General features: G+C 59.1%; 1 pseudogene; it reads right to left on the bottom strand.

Moving 5' to 3' along the window:
- LOC119089929 (uncharacterized) overlaps nucleotides 1–22,275 on the bottom strand; it is a 44,072-nt pseudogene that overhangs the window by 4,756 nt on the left and 17,041 nt on the right.

Raw genomic sequence — 22,275 nt, 5'->3', positions numbered from 1 at the left:
CAATGACACAGCGGTGGTCGTATCTTGTACCTACACCAGCAGAGATAAGTGGTCACGTAGACAACACATAAAGCGACAAAAGACCCGGATAGCGCCGCCCAATGGGAGTCGCTCGCGTGACAGTTTGTAAATAAAATGCGCAAAGCTGTTGCGTTTGTCCTCTAGCCTGAGCTCGACAAAATGAGGTTTAGGTATCTGCCCCCGCTCCCGCTCCCGCTCCCGCCTCCCGGGACCTGGGATCGCGGTTCGACAGATGTGGCATGCAAAAGAACGCTGCTAGTACACAAGTGGGCGAAAACCAGCTCCATGCTCCACCACCCCGATCTCCCACCACGCACAGTGCTGAAACTGAACACCGCCGGACGTGCTGGTAAATGCCAGGCGCAGCTCCTAGTCCAGCGTGGCTGGGAAAACGCTGCAGCACGACCTTAAGGGCATCAGGTGCGGACGACCGCCGAGAATAACACAGCGACATATGGCAAGCTACTAAAACTGCTAACATTACCTAAGTGGTGCACGGCACGAACAATAAACACACGTAGTGGGAAGCTCACAGCTTTTGGACGCAATTATTTCGACACATCACCCCGTTCTGGCACCTACCCGTGTCACGAGGCCGGTAGCAGGAACCGCACCTGACCACGGGAACTACAATCGCCCGAAGGTACGCCTAGCTGTTGTGGCCGGCTAGGTCATTGTAAACTCCCCACCCTCCGACGGCTTTCCTTTCCGCGATTATGCAGGCATGGGCGCGTTGCTACGTGGCATTATGATTCTGGTGTGAATTACTGAGGTCTCTATTCCTGCTGCCGTTGTGCCCTATATCGGTATAATAATCTGCTAAGCTGCTGACTGTGACAAACTTTTGTGCGAAACCGTTACAGCCGGCCGTCCCCAGGGTGGATGACCGACAGAACCCGACGCGATGAGGACGGCCCACCCCACCCGAAGGGCCCGCCTCGTAGGGCCTAGTGCGCGAACGCGAGAAGGAGGAGGGCGGCCGCACAGAGGGCGCTGGCGGCTGCGGCGGCCGGCCGCGGCGTGGCGCCACTGTCGCCCTGATGTCTGCCCAGCTGCGGCCCGACTGCAACGACACACAGAGCAGAGGCCGTCACCGCGGGCGCGCCGCCTGCCGCCGCCGGCGCGGGAGGGACAGCGCCGCCACGTGCCCAGCCCCCGACAGAGCCGGCGCCGCGTGCTGCGCAGGCGCGCAGGCGCCGGACAGGTGAGGGCCAACCCGACCCGGCCAGGCGCCCCAAGTCCAGCTCGCTACGACAGAAACACGCGAAGAGAGTCACCAGACGCCGCGGCGTGAGGAGGGTCAGGGGGTCATGCTCTCCCCCTGCGGCCGGCGGCCGTCCTCCACCGGTCAAAGGTCAGACTGAGGTCAAGAGAAGTGCCGGCTGGGTCGGCCAGCCAAAGTCGAATCACCATCACCGCCCATTGTTATCCCAGCTGCCAGCCTCGCCACCTTGCGTATGCTTCCAAAGGTCACCTGCCGTCCGGGTACGACAAACAGGCTTCTGGCCGCCCTCCAGCACACGCCGGGCAGGCTCTAGGCCATCCTCACACACCGGACATGACGAAGGGCTTAGTGTTGCGCAAACGCGTCACATAAGACCATCTCCGCTGTGCTCCCGCTGGCTACATGGGAAAGAATAGCCTGTGCCCCCTAAGGCATGAAAAATTTATGCACAGGCGAAGGAACGCCTCAACAAGGGGATGCCAAGACCAATTTTGGGAACACTTTAATGCGTCGGCATGTGTTGGTCATGTTTTAATACCGAGCCCTGCCGAGTAAATGTTCGGTATTTCCGGAAACTGGGGGTGCCATGGGACCCACTGCTCCCCCACCAGCCACAATTCCAACGCCTATAAAGTTAAGGGCCTTTGCATTTGACTCTCATTGTCATACGTACAGAACATCATTAAAATGTCAATAGGTCACAATGTTCGGCGCAGTTTCAGTGTGTTGGTTTATGTTGCGAACATGTGATACGTTCGTGCAAAACGTTCGACGAAAAAGCCCTACCGCCACGATTTCTGGAAAATATTGATTTCTGCATTAACTTTTCCATTTACGTATGTACAATCATATCTTATGTATCATCATAGATATGCGTGACGAAATATGTACACATCTGCGTGTATGCTGTGTAATATTGCTCGAAAAAGGCATGTACGAATATATTTGATTCTATCGAACGTGCCAAGCACTAAGCGTCAGCTTTGGGCTTCCAATAAAAATGCCACAGAAGATTTGTTGCATAGACGAAAACAGTGCCTCGGTAACTGGAAGCATCCATTCCACAAAATAATTTTCCGGGCGTTTTTATGCTCCCGGGTAGATCACTAGGCAACAGTAAGATCCCTGTTCCACGTAACGATGCATTAATTGCAGCGCAGACGCCGCTCGGCTCCTCTTCGCCTGTGACGTCACCTTTTCCCACGAGAAAGCCGCCAGGTGATGGATCGTGCGGCTAGGTCATGAAGAGGGCATGACCTCCATGAACTAAGGTCACGTCACGTTGGTCGTGGACGGCGCCGGCCGCAGGAGAGAGATGGACGACAGAGAGATAGAAACAATGGGAACAGTGCAACTGACAGACAAATGTCGAAGACGGCCTGTCGGGCCTCCGCAATGGTACTCACCACACGACTTGATGCAGATCTTCTCGGAGGAAACGATCGGCGTCTGCTTGTGTTTCGCGAATCGCTTCGAAGAGCGCAAGAAGTTGCCGCCCTTGATCGGGAAGAGCATGTAGAGGCACTGGTCGTCCGTGAAGGACACGTCCTGGAGAGGGACGGGGCATGAGACAGAGTGGGGTCACGTGGTGCCCCATGGATGCTCAGCTGGAGATCGGTCCCACCTGTTTTTTTTTTGTCTAAGAAGAAACACAAAGAAGGGCGCTTTCAGACAGCACACCCAAACCGGCCTGAGAGCACTGGCTGAGCGTGGCTCGCCATCCACTCATCAGAGAGAGAGCGATTATCGAACAACGCTGACGATTTTCCCGCGCCGCCTCCCCGGCACACCTTGCGTGTCGCGTCCCACGCCCTCGCATCACGCCGAGCGGCCGCTCACCTTGGCGTCGGTGGTCCGGCGCGGCCGGATGAACGAGAACTCCTGGCGTCCGTCGCGCAGCGAGCCCGTCTTGTTGAAGATGTCCTGGCGCGAGTCGGTGATGGGCGGCAGGTGGCCCGAGAGCCAACCGTCGAGCACGATCGGCCGGCCGGAGCCGGCCACGAAGCCCAGCACCACGTCGCTGGACGGCATGTTGGGCGTGCGCGAGAAGCCGACCCCCGTCCAGTGCTCGTGAGTCGCTCTGCACGGTGAAGCGCACCTCGTCGCTCGCCTCCAGCAGCTCCCAGCGCACGGCGTACTCGCAGTCGGCCGTGTCCATGCTGCAGCTCGGCGGCCAGCGCCACTCGGCGCCGCAGAAATCGTAGGCACGCGGCGACAGTTCCTGCGTGCTGCCGCCCTCCAGGAAGTCGATGGACGCCACGCCGCGCTGCTGCCCGCTGCCGTGGTACTTGACCTCGTCCGGCCGGTAGAAGTTGGGCACGGACGAGCTGCCCGCCTCCAGGCCCGACTTGGGCCGGTGCATGTAGTCGCCCGACTGCTGGCCGCGAGCCCAGATGACGTGCATCAGGTCCTTCTCGATGGCGTGGTCGGTCGGCTCGGACGCTGTGGCGAGGGGGCGGTGCTGGTCAGAAGGCGTTCGGCTGGCCGGTGTGAAACGGGCGAGTCACACGCCCACAGGACCAGTATTTGCGCGCTCGGGCCGGTCGATGACGGTGCAAAGTCGGCACCATGACGCACGGCACATCACGCAGAAAGCCGCAAGATGCCATGCCCATTCACTGTCGAGGTGCTTTAGCAGACTGTGTCCCAAGGAGTCTGGACAGAGCGAGAGCGAGCGAGCCTGCCAGAACTCAGCTTGTCGAACCTGTCCGAACGACCCTTATGTCTCGGCAAACAAATGACAGGCCACACTCAGGTAAAGCGCGCTACCTCCGCCAGCCAAGGCTACCGGGACGCGGCGATCGCGCTCCAGCCGATCCGGCGCCCGCCCTTACCGTCCAGCTTGCGGCGGAACGCGACGGTGGTGATGCCGTCCTCCTCGTAGGCCATGCTGCCGGTGAGGCTGCCGCTGCCGCCCCAGAACTCGTCGCGCCGCGGCGTGGAGCGGTCGCGCGTGTAGTAGTCGTCGACGCGGCCAAAGTTGCCCCGCGCGCGCCCCAGCACGATGTCCGTGCAGTCCATGGCGTGGAAGTCACCGCCTGGGTAATAGCCCACGCGAGGGAGGTTGACCTGCTTGGCTGGAGCGGAGAGCGGGGATGTCAGCGTCCTCGGGAGCGGCGGCCAGGTAGCATACAGCTCCACAGTTTCGGGCGTTGAAGGGGCTTCCGAAAGGGGCAGGACTGTCTTTAGACCTCCAGTTGCATGATCAGATCTCGAAAACGAAGCGGAACGAAAAAAAAAAACACAAACTCGCCGCGACCATGGTCGATCTTTGTTCAGGTTATTACTTAGCCAAATACAAGGCAGTTATAAAAACTGTGGACGTGGTCGACTTAAAGGGTTAAGTATATTCCATCAATTTGCACAGAGGAATTGCCATCCTACTGCATGTACACTTTTGGAACAGGAAATATCGCCGGGGTACGTCCGGGAAGATTAATGCAATGCTCAGAAACGGGTGTAATGAAACAATACGAAACGATTACAGTGTGAGTTACTTGGAATCACTTCACGTTTAACTGTCAATGTGCTTACGTTTTCTGTCTGATTTGGACGGTTCGGGTTCACTCTTGGGTTCAGGCTCGCTGTTTGGCTCGGGCTCGCTATTTGGCTCGGGTTCACTGCTTGGCTCGGGTTCACTGCTTGGCTCGGGTTCGCTGCTGGGCTCAGGCTCGCTGTTGGGCTCTGGTTCGCTGCTGGGCTCAGGCTCGCTGCTGGGCTCGGGCTCGCTGCTGGGCTCAGGCTCGCTGTTGGGCTCTGGCTCGCTGCTGGGCTCAGGTTCGCTGCTGGGCTCGGGCTCGCTCGTCGGGTTTGGTTCACCATGGGTCTGACGCTTCTGTCGAGTAATCACCTCTGATTGCCCTGAAAGTGCGTGGCTTATGTTACTTCTCCCAGGAATTAGTCAAACACAAGCGATGTGCCGTGATCAAATGAACCAGGTGAGTTAAAAGCTACACGCTCATTAAGACAAGTTTTAAACACACAGCCATGCTCGCAGCAATACAGATTTCAATGGAATGTAAATAATCGTAACAAAAACGCACTCAGCCCAAAACCAACTACCTTACCATAGACTAGTTTAAATATGCGAGAACTTTGTGTTATTTTGGTGAGTCATGCTTGTCGGGATGTCAAAAGGGTGCTTAGGTAGATTCAGGCTGGATTACGTACTTTTACAAAGTGTGCTTCATCAAAGCCAGCCCAACGAGAATTTGCAGTAACGGGCTTTTGCTGGCAGCTGACTTCAGATGATGAACGCGTAACTAATGGATGCGAGAGATCGCAGCTAGTTATGAATCTAACTGAGCATTGCACAGATGGTCGAGGCTTCATTCACTGCCACCGGCAACTATAATTTCGCGCCTCATGCTTTTAATGTCGTTGTGAATTTGGCCAGTTAACTGTTCTGTCGCCGCGTCAGCAGTCTCTCCTGCAGGCGGAGGTGCCGACCCGGCGTCAGTGGGATCTGGCCGGGCCGCTGGTGGCAGCGTCTACCGGCGCCAGGAGTCGGCCGGCTCCCGGCCGGGCACGCTGTCACCACGCTCGGCCGTGACCAGCCACAGACGTCAGAGGGCAAGCCGTATGTACAAAACCCCTGCACATACCTGTCGCCGACTACAGAGCGCGGACGTGCAGTGAGAGGGGCCTCTGGGTTAGGCTACGAGAACCGGTCCAGCTGGAGAGGGTCTGAGAGCAGCCGCAGGGAGGACAGCGAGCCGTGTCCTCCCGGCCGTCGCCGACGCCGGGCACCGGCCGACGCCTCCTCCGGGTCTGTGGTGCTACCGCAGCCTTCCATAGTCGGGTGAGTGGCCGCAGGCAATCGTCGGTCGACGCATGCTCCGACAGGGGCCGGTCACTTACCGTCGGTGCGCAGTCGCAGCTGATCGGCGGCGGCGCGGGCGGCCGGCGGCGTGCCGCGCGTCCTCCACGCCTTGCGCTGGCTCCGGAACCCACCGGACCTGAACTTATCCATCCGTGAATTACCTGACGACGCCTCCTGCTTCACGTCTTCGGCCTGAGGCTCGGGTTCGGCCGTGGGCTCACTCGCGGGCTCCGGTTTGCTCTTGGACTCCGGCCCAGTGTGGTGGTCGTGCTCGCCCGTAGGCTCGGGCTCACTGCTGGGCTCGGGTTCGCTGCTGGGCTCGGGTTCGCTGCTGGGCTCGGGTTCGCTGCTCGGCTCGGGCTCACTGCTCGGCTCGGGCTCGCTACTCGGCTCGGGCTCGCTGCTCGGCTCGGGCTCGCTGCTCGGCTCGGGCTCAGGTTCGCTGCTGGGCTCGGGCTCGCCGCTCGGCTCGGGCTCAGGCTCGCTGCCGGGCTCAGGTTCGGGCTCGGGCTCACTGCTGGGCTCGGGCTCGCTGCTGGGCTCAGCCGCGGACTGCCCGTAGGAGCCGCTGTTGCGCGCCGACGCCGTCCCCGTCTCCTCGATGGCCGGGAACCGCTTGCACGAGGCGTCCAGGCTGCCGGGCCGCCAGCCGACGGCGGCGTAGCTGACGCCGCGCACCTGCATCACCATCTCGATCTCTGAGACTTCGGGCAGCACGCGCCAGTACACACGTTGTACTCGGGCGACATCTCCCGGCTTCTGGTACAGGCCGAAGTTGGTGATCTTCTTGCGCATGCCCGCCGCTGGAGGAAACAAGCCGGCAGTGAGTTGAGAACGGTTCGTGACGGGGGAGGCGGAGGGGGGGAGGGGGCACCGACTGACGTCAACGGTACAGGTCGGCGTTAGCGGAAAGACCAGCCAAAAACAGTCCGGATCGTGTACCCACCCCAGATTACTGGCAGGGCCGGACTGTGCACTCACCGGGTCACTAGCAGTCCGGACCGTGCGCCCCCACCCAGATCACTGGCAGGGCCGGACCGTGCAGTCACCCGGGTCATTAGCAGTCCGGACCGTGCGCCCACTCCAGGTCACTGGCAGGGCCGGACCGTGCGCCCACCCAGGTCACTGGCAGGGCTGTTCTCATCCACGCTCTCAGCTCGAACAGACCGACTGGTACCACAATATGTCTAGGCCAAAGCAGCTGGAACATGGAGCCCAGGAACCAAAAATAAAATGCATAGATTTACGATGAACGATTGAAATGAAGAGAAATATTTAGGGACGGAGGGCCATGGCCATACCAAAACATAAAAAAGCAAAACAAAAGAAAACAAAAACGAAAGAAGCGCGGTCAATCGCATAATCCAAACAAAAGACGCTGCGCAGAGAGCAACTGGCCAACGGAGGACATCAGCTGATGTCAATAAGCATTGTCTTACGGTTCCTCTGAGCGCAATCCTTTCCAAAGAAGCCCAGCCTGCAGAAGCACTGCTTCTTCGGGTAGGTGGTAGCAGCGAGGGTCTATGCATTTGCCGTACGTCCCGCAATGTGAGTCTTGCTCACATTCATTCTGAAGCAGACATAACATACATATTTGAGAAGCAGTAGGTGCATAGTCGATAGATATGTCAGACGCAGATGCAGACGTATATCGGACCGTAAGATGTGTACCATACATATCAGATCGGCATCCTAGTCATATCAAGCGCGTTATACCAGCATACCAGCTAATGAGATATACTATATGGATGCACTGCTGCCAGCGGAGGATTCAACCAAACATGAACCAGGAGAGTTAATCATAGTCTACGTACTAGGCTCATGCAAAAACTAAATTGCACATGACCTAAAATCCTTAACATGTTATAATGTGAGCCTGCACACAAAGTGCAGCAAGTTTCTGCCGCAACCTAAAAGCTACGGCCAGCACAGGTCGGAGAAACGCTTCTAGTAAAAGTAGACACATTAAAACAAACGTCGGCAGCGCGTTCCGCGCGCGCGCGCGGTCGTCAAAACACGGTTGAGATCCGGGGAGAGTGAATCCAGCAGAGCAGCTCGCGCGGCGGCGAACAATGGCGAAGAGCGCCCTCAAAAGTCGCACGCCTCAAGGCGAAACCGCTGCCCATTAACCCGCACCGAACGAGTCGGCGCGTGGCCCATAGGCGTCCGAGGCGCAAACAAACATTACGACCTCGCGCGCCGCGCTCCCAGAGAAATTGCACGATTCCGGAGGTTGCACACGAGGGCGAGAGCATCACCTGCACCGTGAACACCGTGCACGCTGCACGTAACGGTGCATTGTTGTGGCAACCGTGTGGGAGGATTCCGAGGTCTGCCCGCTAAGCCGGGCGGGAGAGGGGCTCACCGAGAATTGGCAGCGTTCGCCATAGGAGCGGCGGTCGCAGCGGCACCGGCCGAACGAGGCGCGCCCATGGCCGTTGCAGTCCTCCCGATAGTCGTTCCCTGCGACGAACCAGCGCCGGTCAGTCACATCAGAGCTAGTTGTCGCATCAGCACCCGTCAGTCAAATCAGCACCCGCCAGTCACATAAGCTCCGGTGGGTCACATCATCGGCCGCCAGTCACACCAGCACCCGCCAGTCAATCAGCACCCGCCAGTCAAATCAGCATCCGCCAGTCACATAAGTGCCGGTCGGTCACATCATCGCCCGCCAGTCACATCAGCACCCCGCCAGTCACATCAGCACCCTCCAGTCATATCAGTACCCGCCAGTCATATCAGTACCCGCCAGTCATATCAGCACCTGTCAGTCACATCAGCACTCTCCAGTCACATCAGCACCCGCCAGTCATATCAGTACCCCGCCAGTCATACCAGTGCTCTCCAGTCACATCGCACCCGCCAGTCAAATCAGCACCCGCCAGTCACATAAGCGCCGGTCGGTCATTCAGCGCCCGCCAGTCACATCAGCACCCGTCAGTCACATAAGCGCCGGTCGGTCACATCAGCACCCGCCAGTCACATCAGCACCCGCCAGTCACATCAGCACCCGTCAGTCACATAAGCGCCGGTCGGTCCATCATCGCCCGCCAGTCACATCAGCACCCGCCAGTCACATCAGCACCCTCCAGTGATATCGCACCCGCCAGTCACGTCGCACCCGCCAGTCATATCAGTAGCCGCCAGTCACATTAGCACCCGTCAGACAAGTCAGCACCCTCTGTCACATAAAACACCCATCAGCCAAATCAACAGTAGTTAGGCAATCACATCAGCACTAGTCAGTTACATGAGCACCTGCCAGGAACGTCACCAATGATCAACGTCCGTCAGTCACATCAGCAGAGACAGCCGGTGAAACTGATTACCAGTGTTCAACACCGTTCCAAATAAGGGGATTTCTGGGGCAATTCGTAGCGTGCTGATGCGCTCGGCATACCTTTGGTCCACAAAAGGCGAGGATCTGGCCTAACTGGGCAACTGTCTGAGCCAAGCGCGCTCTCCGGCTCAAACACCTGTGCTCAACTCAAACAAATATCCTCCCGTCTTCCTGAGGTATGTGTGATGCCACAGACAAGCCGAGAGCCGCCTCCCTGCGGGCGCCCGCTCCCCAGATCTTCGTCATCTCGGCGGTCGGGCCGAGGCGTCTCCAGCAGGCCGTGCCGGGGGCCGGCCGGCGCGGCCTTCGCTCTGTCGGCCGGCCACTTTCTTCCGGCCGGCAGCAGCCGGAGCCGCCGCGGTCGGCGGTCCGTCGGCGTCGCAGCCGTCGCCGTCGCGGCACGTCCCCCTGACATCACGGGCACGTGGCCGCAGCGGGCTCCGCGGGAGGATCTGGCGACGTTTCGTCGACGAGGGAGTGTAGAGCGCGCGCCATAGCTGAGATTTTGCGGCCGAAGCAACGCATGACGGCGTGGAGCGCCGTGGAATGTCGGCCATTCAGCTGCGTCCCGCCAGCGCCCACACGGGAGTCGTCCCGCTTCTCAAAGCCGGTTGGATGACAGCACCATTCTTGTCCTTGAAAATTCCCGCCGAAGATTCACGCAATCAAATGTGCCAGCTGAATGTTCCCCCGTTGCTCCAGAGACAGTCACACAGAAACAAGTTATCAAACATCTGTAAACTTCTCAAGCCAGATGCGAACTCCATACGCATTGCAAAGCAATGACCGAAATCGATAAAACAATGTGCGTGCATTGAGTAATTAATCACTTGCAATGTTTCAAGGTTGACCAGTGCGAAATACCGCAACAAGCCTAAGAACGAACAGAGCTCACCGAAAAACTGTCCCCATAGATCTCCAAATGCCTCCAATGGACTCCGCGCAGCGTCGCGGCCAGAGCCAATTGAGCTAGCCGAAGAAATTGTTCCCATGAGATCTTCTCATCCCGCAAGGACACAAGGTGCACACTCTAGAGCACCTAACAAAAATTTCGGAGACTGATACGAGATTGGAGCCAACGAAACCAAGTGCAGCTTGTTCAGTGTTAGTGTACGACTCGAAAGTATAACCAATGATTCGTCATCTTTCTGTTCTTCAGCACAAGCACTCTGTTGTTGCAGACGTAGACGTAAATGTCATGCGCAGCTCTACCTTCGGTGTTCAGATCACTAAATGCTCAAAGCGGGTGGAAAATTTCTGCGGTCAAATAATACGCATGCAATCTGCGGCAACCTGCTTTTACTCTCAAAAATTGCATGCATCAGTCATGCATACTTCTTTTAGGCTAGTCCTCAGGCCAAGTGAGTTTTAGCTTCGGCTATCGGAAAAACCAGGGCTGAGAGGATCACACTACCATAATAACACCCTGTGCCAGGCACAGCGCCATCCCTGCAACCGCTAATTACAGCCTAGTGCATGTCACAGCAGATGATGACAGCATCTTAAAAGCGTTGCGTGGTTCAATTTGCAAAGGGTTTGCATGCATAATTCATGACGAGAATTTTTCTGCAACACAGCATGTTGGATTTGATGATAAATTATGCATGCTACAGTTCGTAAAATGTGTATCTAAATACGCCTAATAAATACGCACATTAAATACCTAAATTATACAACACAACTTGCCGCAAAGAGACGGTATTTGACTAAAATGAGTTTATGTGGAGTCCGAAATTATCTAGCCTGCCCGCAAGGTTTTACAAATCAAGGAATTTATCGCAGTTCGGCACAATGCGTACCTGTTGCATACCTATAGCAACAGGCACGTGGGCCTAAAAAAGCGAAGGTTTACATTGGAATGTGGAGCAAGATAAAAACACGAAAGGTCCAATAGAGACCCTCGCTCACCACATGCATGGCGCAACAAAACAGAATGTGTACACGATTCGCGATCACCGCGCATGGGAGCGCAGCTGATCTGCACAAAAACGCCGCGTTCGCCACCAACCACACGGGGCGCGTCTTGCTGATTACATAATGGTCTTACAAACAGCGTGTGGTGAGCACCACTGAGGCGCCGCAGACCGCTGGGGCCACAGACCATTGAGGTCACAGACGACTGAGGTTACAAATTCCCCACGACCGACGCACGATCCACCAAAAACCCGCGGCAAGCCCGAAACGAGCCGCTAACTCGCGACATTCAGCCCGAGACCAAGACACCACACGCGACGTTACGACATTCACAGATCAGTGAGCAGCACGGCAGGCGACCATGCTCCCGTGTATTCTAGCGCCGACCGTGACGTCACATATTCGTTCAGTGCACGGCCCTGACCCACCTGCGCGGTCTCCCAACGCTCCGCACGATCCGCATGCGCCCTTCCCGACCTCCCCACTGCGCCATGTGTGTACTCCTCTCAAGACTCTCCTCTGCTCACAATTGGCGCTGCAAACACTCGCTGGCCTGCCTGGGTGGCCGCCACTCAAAGAGAGTGCCCACCGGCGTTGGCTCGCTCACCAATGATGTCGACGTCGGCGCAGCTCCAGAACTGGTACTTGTCGCCGAACTCCCTGGCCTGGCGCATCAGGCGGATGGAGCAGTCGAGGCACTCAACCCCCTCCGGCATGGTCACCCTCTGGGTCTGGGCGCTGCCGGCGAGCGGGGCGACCAGGTCAAAAGCCGGCCCACGGCAGGCGGCCCCCCGGCAGACGGGGCACCGAAGGCCATCCCAGCATACGACGGAGAATCTCACAGAACACTGCCAAGAGTTCCACCACACGCTGAGACGAGTCTCAGGACGCATTATGACGAATCTCAGGACACATTGTGACGAATCTCAGGACACATTGCGGCGGGTCTCAGGGCGCATTATGACGAGCTCCAGGGTACATTGTAACGAGTCCCGGGAAGCATGGTGGCGAGTCCCAGAGTACATCGTGACGTGTCCCGGGATGCATTGTGATGAGCCTCGGGACGTACCGTGACGAGTCCCAGGAGTCCCAGGGTACAAAGTGACGAGTCCAGGGTACATTGTGGCGTGTCCCAGGGGCATTGTGACTAGTCTCAGGGTGCCCTGTCACGAGTCTCGGAGCGCATCGTGATAAGTCTCATAACACATTCATAGCAATATTCCAGGGCAGCCCATGACCATTCTGGGCTGCTGATAGCTTGATGTCTTGCAAGAGCACGTGCTGTCTACAATCAGAATATCAAGTCGAGATGCGGGTTGCTGTGAATGTGAAGGTCCATGGCATTACAAGAGACTTGATATCGGTGTTAGTCGTGCTCCGTCTATGACCCTCGAGAGGACGACGATGTCAATGAGGGACGGGCTGGTGGAGAAGCTTGCCGTAAACATCGTAAATATAACATTATCTCTGCGTCCATTGAGGAATTCAAGAAACGAAATAACCTGATTTATTCATAGTGAACCTAAAGAAACTTGCGAATCAATGATGAAATTCGGGGAATTTCCCAGTTTCCCTTCTTGACAGGTCTGGAATTTACTATCAAAATAGTTTTTCGTTTTTCGAACAGTCAGCGGGGGGGGGGGGGGGGCGTGCAGATAAACGATTAAATCCATACATTTACACTGAGTCGGGTACAAGTTAGATCGAAAACCTGGGACCGACACAAAGCTGGGCACGAACGTGACAGTCACATACAGTCGCATCCATCGCCATAAGACGGCGAGCCCCGCATCTGGTGCCGGCGTGCTCAGCGGCACAGGCCGTGCCCCCGCCGCGTCCGGCCACGCAGAGGTCGGGGTCGACGGTCGGGTCACGGGCCGCGGGCCCCACGCTGTTGCGTCAGCAGCGCCGGCAGACGCGCCGGCCGTAAGTCTCGCCGGCCGTGGGTGGAGCAGAGACCGGCCACGGCAGGGCGCCACCCTCAGCCCATCCCCCGCCCCTCCCCGCCACGCCGCGCCACGCCCCGCCCCGCCTGCCAGCAGCCGCTCAATGGATCTGGTCCAAGGGTGCGGCGATAAGGTCAAAGTCAGGCGCCGGCGAGGCACGACGCGCCGCGGGTAAGACGAGGAAGGCGCGCTGACTCCGCTGCTCAGCGCCGCCGCTGGGTGGCGCCGAGTGGCGGGCGATCGGCCGGTTTTTGCTGTGCGGTCATGGATGACTAGCCAACAGAGGAATGTCTGAGGCAGCGTGACGTGCAGATGCAGGAGGATCCGCACACGCTTGAAGAGTGCCTGCGGTGAGAACGGCCCCGGCCCTGCCCCTCGCTCAGTGGGCAGAAGAGCTTCCGTCCAGGACGCGCCGGCAGGTGCTGTCAATGACGTGGGAAGCCCGCACCCCAGCGCGCCGTGTATCGGGAAGACACACAGTGTGCCGTCTGACACCGGGCTCGGCGGGACCTGTCTCCCTGTACCCCGCGCCCGTGACGTCACCGTCCGTGCCAGCCGGCGCCTCGCCGGGAGCGGGGCCCCTCTCGTGCAGCGCGCAGGCGGGGCCGCGGGCGGCCGAGCCGCCTGCCGTGTCACGCACGAGCGCGGCCGGTGCCGGTCCTCTCTGGGGCCCACACCCCGCGGAGGAGGGTCGGGTCTGCATAGCACGCAACTGCACCGGCGCACGGACCATGGCACGGACCACGGTCAGCACCGCATCACGCAACTGCACCTGGCCTGTCCCCGCCCTGCTCTTCGCCGAGTCCGTCGGAAACATGCGACTGCACCCATACATGTCTTGAGAGAGGCACAGGCCATGGGACGGCACGCGACAACACCCATACATGACCCGAGACAAACACGAACAGCGGAACGAAGTGAGACTACACCCAGGCATAGTTCGAGACAGAAGGATGGCGGCTCGGCACTCGACTGCACCCGGTCCAGCTCGCAGCACTCACGTGGTGTCCAGGGCGTTGTAGCCCTTCTCGTCGGCGTCGGTGGTGAGCGTCATCTTGACCTTCTCGTTGGCGTCGAGCAGCTCCAGCTTGTAGCCGCCCTGAGAACGACAGACACGTGATGGCTGGCGTGGCGTTCTAACACGGCGCGAACACAGCGCCGTTAGCGCGCCGTTAGCAGCCCCTTCGGAGGCGGACGTGATAAGTGATGCCTTGGGCTTGGATAGATGTCAACGAGTGGTCTCATGTAATGCGGCAGCCGCCACAGCCTCCACTGCCAAAGGATACATATGTGGGGCTTACAGCCTGGCGGCATTCAGTTCAGGTGCCCAGCGCCAGAATAGCTGAGCTCAACCGGTATCGAACGCAATCTGTTGATCTCACCGGAAACCCATTACGTGGGCCGTGGGATGTTGTGTTCAGGATGCATGCAACAATATGCAATTTGCATGTACTCCGAGAACCAAACCAGTCACGCTCACAATTCGATCCCAGTTGGCAACAAAACCATGCAGATTGAACCTTCCTGTCCCCCATTCTAACAATCCTGACGCAATCAGGGCGCAGGATTTCTCGTTCACAAAATTCACACAAACGGCGTTCCTCACACGCACATCTCTGTCCCATTTGAGGGCCGCTCCCGTCCAGACAACGCCCCGGCGCCGGCACACCTGACCCAGGCGGTGAGGCGGGAGCCGCGGTCTGCGGCGCGCGGCGGCGAGCCGCGTCGGCCGCCGGCGGCGCAGCTGTGCCAGCGGCCGGGCGGCTGGCGGGCGCGCCACACCGCACACAATCAGAGCGCGAAGCCGCGCCGGCCGCCGCCTGCTGCCGGCGGCCGGCGCGGCCGGAGTCGGCTGCGGCTGGTGCACCGACCGGAAACAGGCCAGCAGCCACACTGATCGGAGAACTGGGACTGACGCAGGTCCGACAGCGGGAGCAGGCCGGTAGCCGCACTGAGCGGAGAACTGGGACTGACGCAGGTCCAGCAGCGGGAACAGACGGCCGCTGGGATCAAGAGTGGTGGCGACGTTGGGACGGGGGCTGAGGCCGAATAAAGGCTGATGAGGAGGATGAAGGGGACGCCAGATGACACAATGACCGGTCGCCGTCGAGATGAGTAGCACTAATGGTGGTGAAACTGAGCCCAGTGTTGTATGGTCGCCGGGCAGTGAGCCGATCACGACGGGAGATTTCTCTGTGAGATTTCTCCGAGGACGGAAATCTCTCCAGAGGGCCGAAATTTCTCTCGGGGTCCACAGGAGGCCACGCGGTCCTCCAGATGGTGCGAGATGTGGGCACGGAAACAGGGCAACAAATTGAAACCGAGGAACAGACGGGAATGAAGTAATAGACGAAATCGGGACCGTGGCCGAGCAGGGGCCTTCCGTTCTGCCACTGCTCATCAGGACGCCATTGACGATCTGATCATTGGTTGGCGAGATTATATCGCGCCAGCCAGCCGGAGGAGGACAGCGGAGCGTTGTCCAGCCAGGTTTTCCGAGAAATCGAGGGGATTTCGTACGGAGTATCATCGCAACGGAGCTCAACTGCTGATATTCGAAGACCTCGAGAAATGCATCAACTGCGCGTTGGTGCATTTCTCGGCATCAAGTTCGCTGACGGTGACAAAACTGTGCCGGACCCGCGACGTTGAACAATGTCACAGGTGAAAGGTCGGTGACCTCCAAATGATTTCAGAACGTTTATCATTGACTGAAGGTCAGATCGGCGTTTACCAGGGTGACACCCACACAAAACAGCACCCAAGCCAGCTTTCACACACAACTGCCAATCGTGGGCCGCTGATCGGCGGCAGCGGTGAGTCGCCGCAACTGGCGCTGGTCTCACCTGGTGGGGGTACCCCAGATGCCAGGATACGTTGAACGAGGAGCCGGCTCGGACCGAGGTCTTGATCTCTCCTGAAAGGAAAAAGCCTTCGTCAGCCTGAGCCCGGGGCCATGAGATCGGCTCGTCAGGCCCACCGGCTAACACGACGCCATCAGCCGGCCTCGGGGCGCGCCGGCGAGACGTCGATGCTGAACAAGAGAGCAGCCTTTTCTGCCACCTGGCGGGCACCGTGTCAGTGGTTCAATAAATCTCGCCCCGACTGCTATTTCAGAGCCAGGTGGTCCATGGCAACCGTGGAGCAGCGTCTAGATGTTCTGCAACATCTGCACGACAGGGCAGCGGTCCGCTTTTTCTCATCTGCATCTCCGGCGTGTCGGTATTTTCAGCACACGAAGGCGCCGCTTGATAGGCTAATGAGAAAGCACGCCACCGGTCGCGTCGCCGGGTGGCGCTGTCTCGCGGCACGCACCGCCTCCCTAACTGCCTCAGGTCTGGCCTCACCAGACCAGACTGTATACCAATAGACCACAGCAAATCCGGCGCGTCATGCCGGTACCAGACATCACCAAGCCAGGACAAGGCGGATCCAAGCGCACCAAACGCGGCGGCGCCAGACCCAACCCGATCGAATCAGACTGGACGAGACGACACTGTACGCCACACCAGCGCCTTCCACCGCGTTGCAACAGGCCGTGCTGTTCTACCCATTCTGTTTCCGCCCCCACTGCACCCGACCCGACTGCACGGGGCCTGGCCAGCAGCACACCTGGCCGCGTCGGTCGCTCCCTCTGCCGGGCGCCGTCGGACCGACTCGGCCAGGCGCCCGTGATCAGAGGGTGGTCGCGGCCGAAGCGGGAGCCGCCGCTGCCGGTGCGGAACTGTCGGCCGGCTATCAGCCCGAGTCCGTATAGCGGGGCGGCAGCGAGCGTGTCGGCCACGCCGAGCACGCGGCGCACGGAGCACGCCAGGCACACGGAACGGCGCGGGCACATGGAACACGACAGACGCACGCGGAGCACATAGAGCAGGGACTGCAGGAGCACGCCGGCCACGGTTAGCCCCGTGACGGCGCTGAAGTCAAACAATCTTCAGGAGCATTCACCGCCACGCTGGAGAGTGGGAGACAAGCGCAGAGGGGCACAGAGGCAGCACGATGGGCGACATCGCGTGTTCAGGACATCTGGCGTTCATGGCCGGCGAGTCTGGCCGAGCCACAGCGGCGGCGCGCGGCCGGCTCCGGCGGCGCCGGGCCGCGGTCCGTCGCACCGTCTCGCCGGCCGCTGCTCGCTCGGCCGAGCGTCACCAGTTCGGGAGGCGGCGGCGGCGGCCAGTGGCGCTGCACGAGCGCACCGCCGGGCGCCATAGCACAGCCCAGCCCGCCGGTACCGACGGCGACCGCTGTACCGACGGGCGACGCTGGTAACGCGGCGCTTTTCGACGAGGCGTGAGCCGAGATCGTGCTTGACCGTGACCCGGGAGAAGTTCTCACACCATGTGCAGCCCAGGTCACTGGCCCACCAACGCGTCGGCATATGACAAGCAGACGCTGCGCCACGAGGGCCTGTTTTTGGTGAACTCGCTGACCGAATTAGCATTGGGGTACGGCCGCCGCGCGCAGCCCATGCAAGGCTTGCCACCATTCGCTCATCAGTCGGCGTGGGACAATGCATACACGGCGTTGCCCAATCGGCCACAATGGCTGATTAAACGGTTGAGTAAGGCGGCGCGGTGCGCGGGCGCGTCTGGGAAGGGCTGGGTCGCGTGGCGCGCGCGCCGCCGCCGCCGCCGCCCCGGCCGTGCATAATGAGCGTATTGTGCCGAAAGCGGCGGCGCCGGCCGCGGAGCGAGCCTTGCGGCGGCTCCTGGGAGCCACACCCAGCCCCGGCTCCCACCGGCTCGCACCGCCGCCGCCGTCGCGCTGCGGACGCGCATCTGGCACCCCGGGCGCCGCCTCAATGACGCCTTACACGGTACACTCGCCGAACAATGGCGCCGGTGGCAAATGGTGTTAGTGATAAATGGTAGCTGGGCAAGCGCAGAAACCGCCCGGGGCTCGGGGGTGGGCGTATCTGGGACCGCCTGGGGCGCTGGAGCGGGCGGGGCCTCCAGCCGCCCGGAGCGTAACGGCCGGCGTGTCCAAACACCGCCTGGGCACGTACAGAACGGGGCGGGACGCCCAAGGGCCGGCTGGAGCGATGTAGCGGGCGTGCGTGAGGGCGACGTGATAGGTCAGAAGCCACGCATTTGGAGCCTTGGTCGGCGTGAATGACGTGTAAAGTGACGGCCAGCAGGCATGGACGCGCGTGTCCAGGTCGGTCATGATGAGCTGATGGCCGTCCGCGCCGTCCAAGCGCATTAGAGCTCCACGGCCCTGAAGCTCCGGTCACGGCACCACTGACACCGCGTCCCGATCCCCGGTCACGGTACCACTGACATCGTGTCCCGCGCTCCGGTCACGGCATCACTGACACTGTGTCCCGATCCCTGGTTACGGTACCACTGACACCGTGTCCCGCCGCTCCGGTCACGGCACCACTGACATCGTGTCCCGCCGCTCCGGTCACGGCACCACTGACATCGTGTCCCGCCGCTCCGGTCACGGCACCGCTGACATCGTGTCCCGCCACTCCGCAAGTAGCGTGTCAAGACTTTTATGGATACGCATTTGACGGCTGAAACCGGTCGCAGAGGGCCGTTTTCCGGCCACACACGCTCCCGTGGGCGCATGCGTTTTGGGAAGGTTGTCGTAGTTGACATGTTTAGATGGATGACAACGTGTTGGATGACAAGACCGCATCGCCACAAGCAGCTGCCACTTTTCACCCGTCGGACAGGGTCAGGTGAGTTAACCCGGCATACGGGCCAGTCCATTTCGCCCGACACGCCCGGTCTCGGTCCGGCCCGGCCGGCTCACGTGGTTGGTTCGGCCCCGCTGGCACCGGCGCCGCGCGCCGGTCCGATCCGGTGGTCCACTCCACTGACTCGGCGGTGAAACTGGGACGCCCCAGCCCGGCGGCGGCGGCGGCGGCGGCGGCCGGCAGAGCCGGCTCGCCTCGGCCGCCCGGCTGAGGTCGACGCTGAGCAAAACCCGCGTCATCGCGCAGAGCCCCTCCCCGGCGGGACGCGAGTGAGGACGACTCTCCTCGCCCTCTCACAGGGCATCGAGCGAGGATGGTGCACGTCGCGGCAGCGCGTCGCTTGGGGACCCAGTCTTACGTGCTCTTTTTGTGGGTCGTCAAAACTTCGACCGGCACGAGAACTACGAGAATTGTCTTGGTTGAATGCATTCAATGGTTGTGTCACCTATGACGATATGGTGACGTCGAAGGTCTTGGAATAGCTATCCCACGGGCAATAGTCATATAACCCTTTTCAGGCGAGACCTGCAATTACTCGAGTCGCAGCCTTTCACGCTGGAGACGCCTCAGGTTAGAAGGCATTGCTTGGCGTTGGATTTCACACTGGAGCCCAGGACCAGGGGCTCGGCGGCTATCAACCGAGGCACTTCTGAGGCTGACCCTGACTCCGCTCGGTACCGACACGAGACGGGCAACGGCGTGAACAGCGGAGAACAAGCGCCGGCGTCAATCGTCCCGCCTCGAAATAGGGCGTAACATTCGGCCAGCGTGGGAACGCCCCGAGCAGGCAATCGCGGGTCATCGCGCTCCCGCCAGCTCAGGTCAGCCGGATGTTGCACGCCCTCCCACGCCCGTCGATGCCAGTCACGGCCGGGCCGCGGCCCGCGCCCGTCCCGGCCGCCGATTCCGGTGCGAGCCGCCCTCATGTCGTCACGCCCCATCTCTGCGGCGGGCCTGCAGAGCCGGCCGTGCCGAGCGGCCGGCGGACCGGCCGGCGCTGCGCCGTTCGTGCCTGACGCGTGCTGGACCGGCGCACGCCGCCGGCAGCTGGCTGCACGTGAAAGCCCGACAGCCGCGGAAGACGGCCCGGGCCCGGGTCCGGGTCCGGGTCCGGCGCCGCCGCGCGCTCGCCTGCCCAGGGTCGGCGATGCACCGAACTGAGGCGTCACCCCCTGCTCTTGGCATGGCAGCGTTTGGCGCACGATTGCATCCACGCTAAATAAGCTTGTCACGCTGAGGTCGCAACGGCGACGAGCCTTTTCTGCTCTGATAAGTTGCATCGGCAATTGTGGCGAAGGTGACAGTGAATGATCCAAATAATCAATCCTTCAAGATCCCGAAGCTGTTTTTAAAGCTCTAAAGCTCTAAGCTCTAAAGCTCGCTTTAAAGCTAAAGCTCCACCAAATTGTGAAAGAGAAACAATAGCAATTGTGCGACCAGAGTGTCAAAAAGATGTCTCCCACTGGCAAAAGCTTGGGCTGCATGAATGATACAAATCGCGGACTCGCTGGTTGCGATTTCCTCAACAGCCAGCACACGCAGAAGCCACCCCGACTGCACCATACAATGAGAACACAACTTCTATTGTCACTGAAGAGAGCTCCTTTGTGTCGTGTACAAAGGCTTCGTTGCACAATGGTGTATGCTTGATGGCCGGGATAAAATTGGGCACGATCGTTTTGCCGATAACTAATCGGAGCGTGATGGTCGTTACTACGTGACCACCCGGCCCGTGCCATTGATTTGGTTCGATCCCTGTCTCGCGATTGCAATCGAAGTTCCAGGCTCAACACTAGCTGTGAGCTCCACAGCGAGGGGTGGCTACGTGTTCCACAGCGAGGGGCTGCTGCGTGCTCCACAGCGAGGAGCGGCCGCGTGCTCCACAGCGAGGGGTGGCCGCGTGCTCCACAGCGAGGGGTGGGTGTAATGACCAGGCGCCTCAACAGTTTCTTTGTGGCTTTTCAACCAGTGGGCTGACGTCATGGTTGCCGTCCAGCCCAGTGTGAAATCCATGGTCTTTTTTGGCGATGTGCGGTGGCAGAAAACAGCACATAATTATAACCCTGCGCATTCTACCAGAAACGCTTTCCTTCGGCAGAGGGACAGAGAAGTTTGCGATATGTACAATGACATGGCAGATAAGTGTCCCGATCAGCCTTCCAGAGATCAGGTGAAAAATTAACAATGCCTGCAATGCAACGTCGCTTTTAAATTCAACTGGCAGTGTCGTAAAACGCATTCCAATCCGCCAGCGTGATGTTTCACTATGCGTGTATGAAGCCGTCAAGGTAAAAACGAACCCATCGCCACCATTGTTAGTGTCCACTCATAGCTTCACTCGAAAGTCGCGGGCGAGCAAAGCGTTGCATGCACATGCTGTGCCATGTATGGATGTGTGTTCCACGACATGCTTGTATTACATTTTCGAAATTATTCCCGTTCAAGGCACCATGGTTGTCTTGGTTGAAATTTGGCGTTCGTTCTTTTGTATCTCCCTTTGATCATTTACCGCAAACATGGCAACGCCAATCTGCAGTCATGAAGACAAGGCTAGATCGTCAGCCAAATAACGCGGCAACAGGAAAATTCCTGCATTGGAACGGTGCCCAATCCCTTTTATATCTTTCAGTGCACATTTCCAGCAATGAACAGGTAACCTGGCGTGTCCATGGCTCCAACGCCGAGTTTTACAGACAAGCCACGCTTTAAACAGAGCGATGTCATTATTTATGATCCGGGTGCCCCCAGACACGCCGGCTTCCGTCTGCCGTTCTCAGATTTATCACGGAATCGGACAGGTAGCAGGCCGTGTCACGGAATCGGACAGGTAGCAGACCGTGTCAAGGGTGGGAGCGCCGTGACTTGGCATAAACGGCGCCTACAGAACTGGCGTAACTGACGTCATTTCAAAAGACATGGATGATGTATTGGCACACTTTCAAGGTCTGTCCTCCTTCACCACAATACACACCTGTGAGAAGCCTGTAAACTGCCTGTAGAGCCTTTCTTCCATTTTGGTTGACAGCTGCCGGGCGAATAAGCCACGGTACGAAGTAAGGGCAGGTGCTATATAGCGGATCACTAAATAAGGTATCACACAGAGAAGTAAGGGCAGCTATCACACGGCGGTTTTGTGAACAAAGCCTTCGTACGGATATGACATGCCTGGTGTTCGTCTGAGACTCGTGATGTGACGAAATGCTTGCACTCTGGAAATTCACCTTGCAGTGATGCCTCAACTTTCAGAACGATTAGGCGAAGCCATTTTCTCATCATGGGAACAAATGGCCGTGGGACCTATGC

The sequence above is a fragment of the Pollicipes pollicipes genome, unplaced genomic scaffold (assembly GCF_011947565.3).
Source record: "Pollicipes pollicipes isolate AB1234 unplaced genomic scaffold, Ppol_2.1 Scaffold_3087;HRSCAF=3621_pilon_pilon_pilon, whole genome shotgun sequence".
Classification (NCBI taxonomy): Eukaryota; Metazoa; Arthropoda; class Thecostraca; order Pollicipedomorpha; family Pollicipedidae; genus Pollicipes; species Pollicipes pollicipes.
The sequence above is the reverse complement of the archived record's forward strand: the minus strand, read 5'-3'. Positions and strand labels throughout refer to the sequence as shown.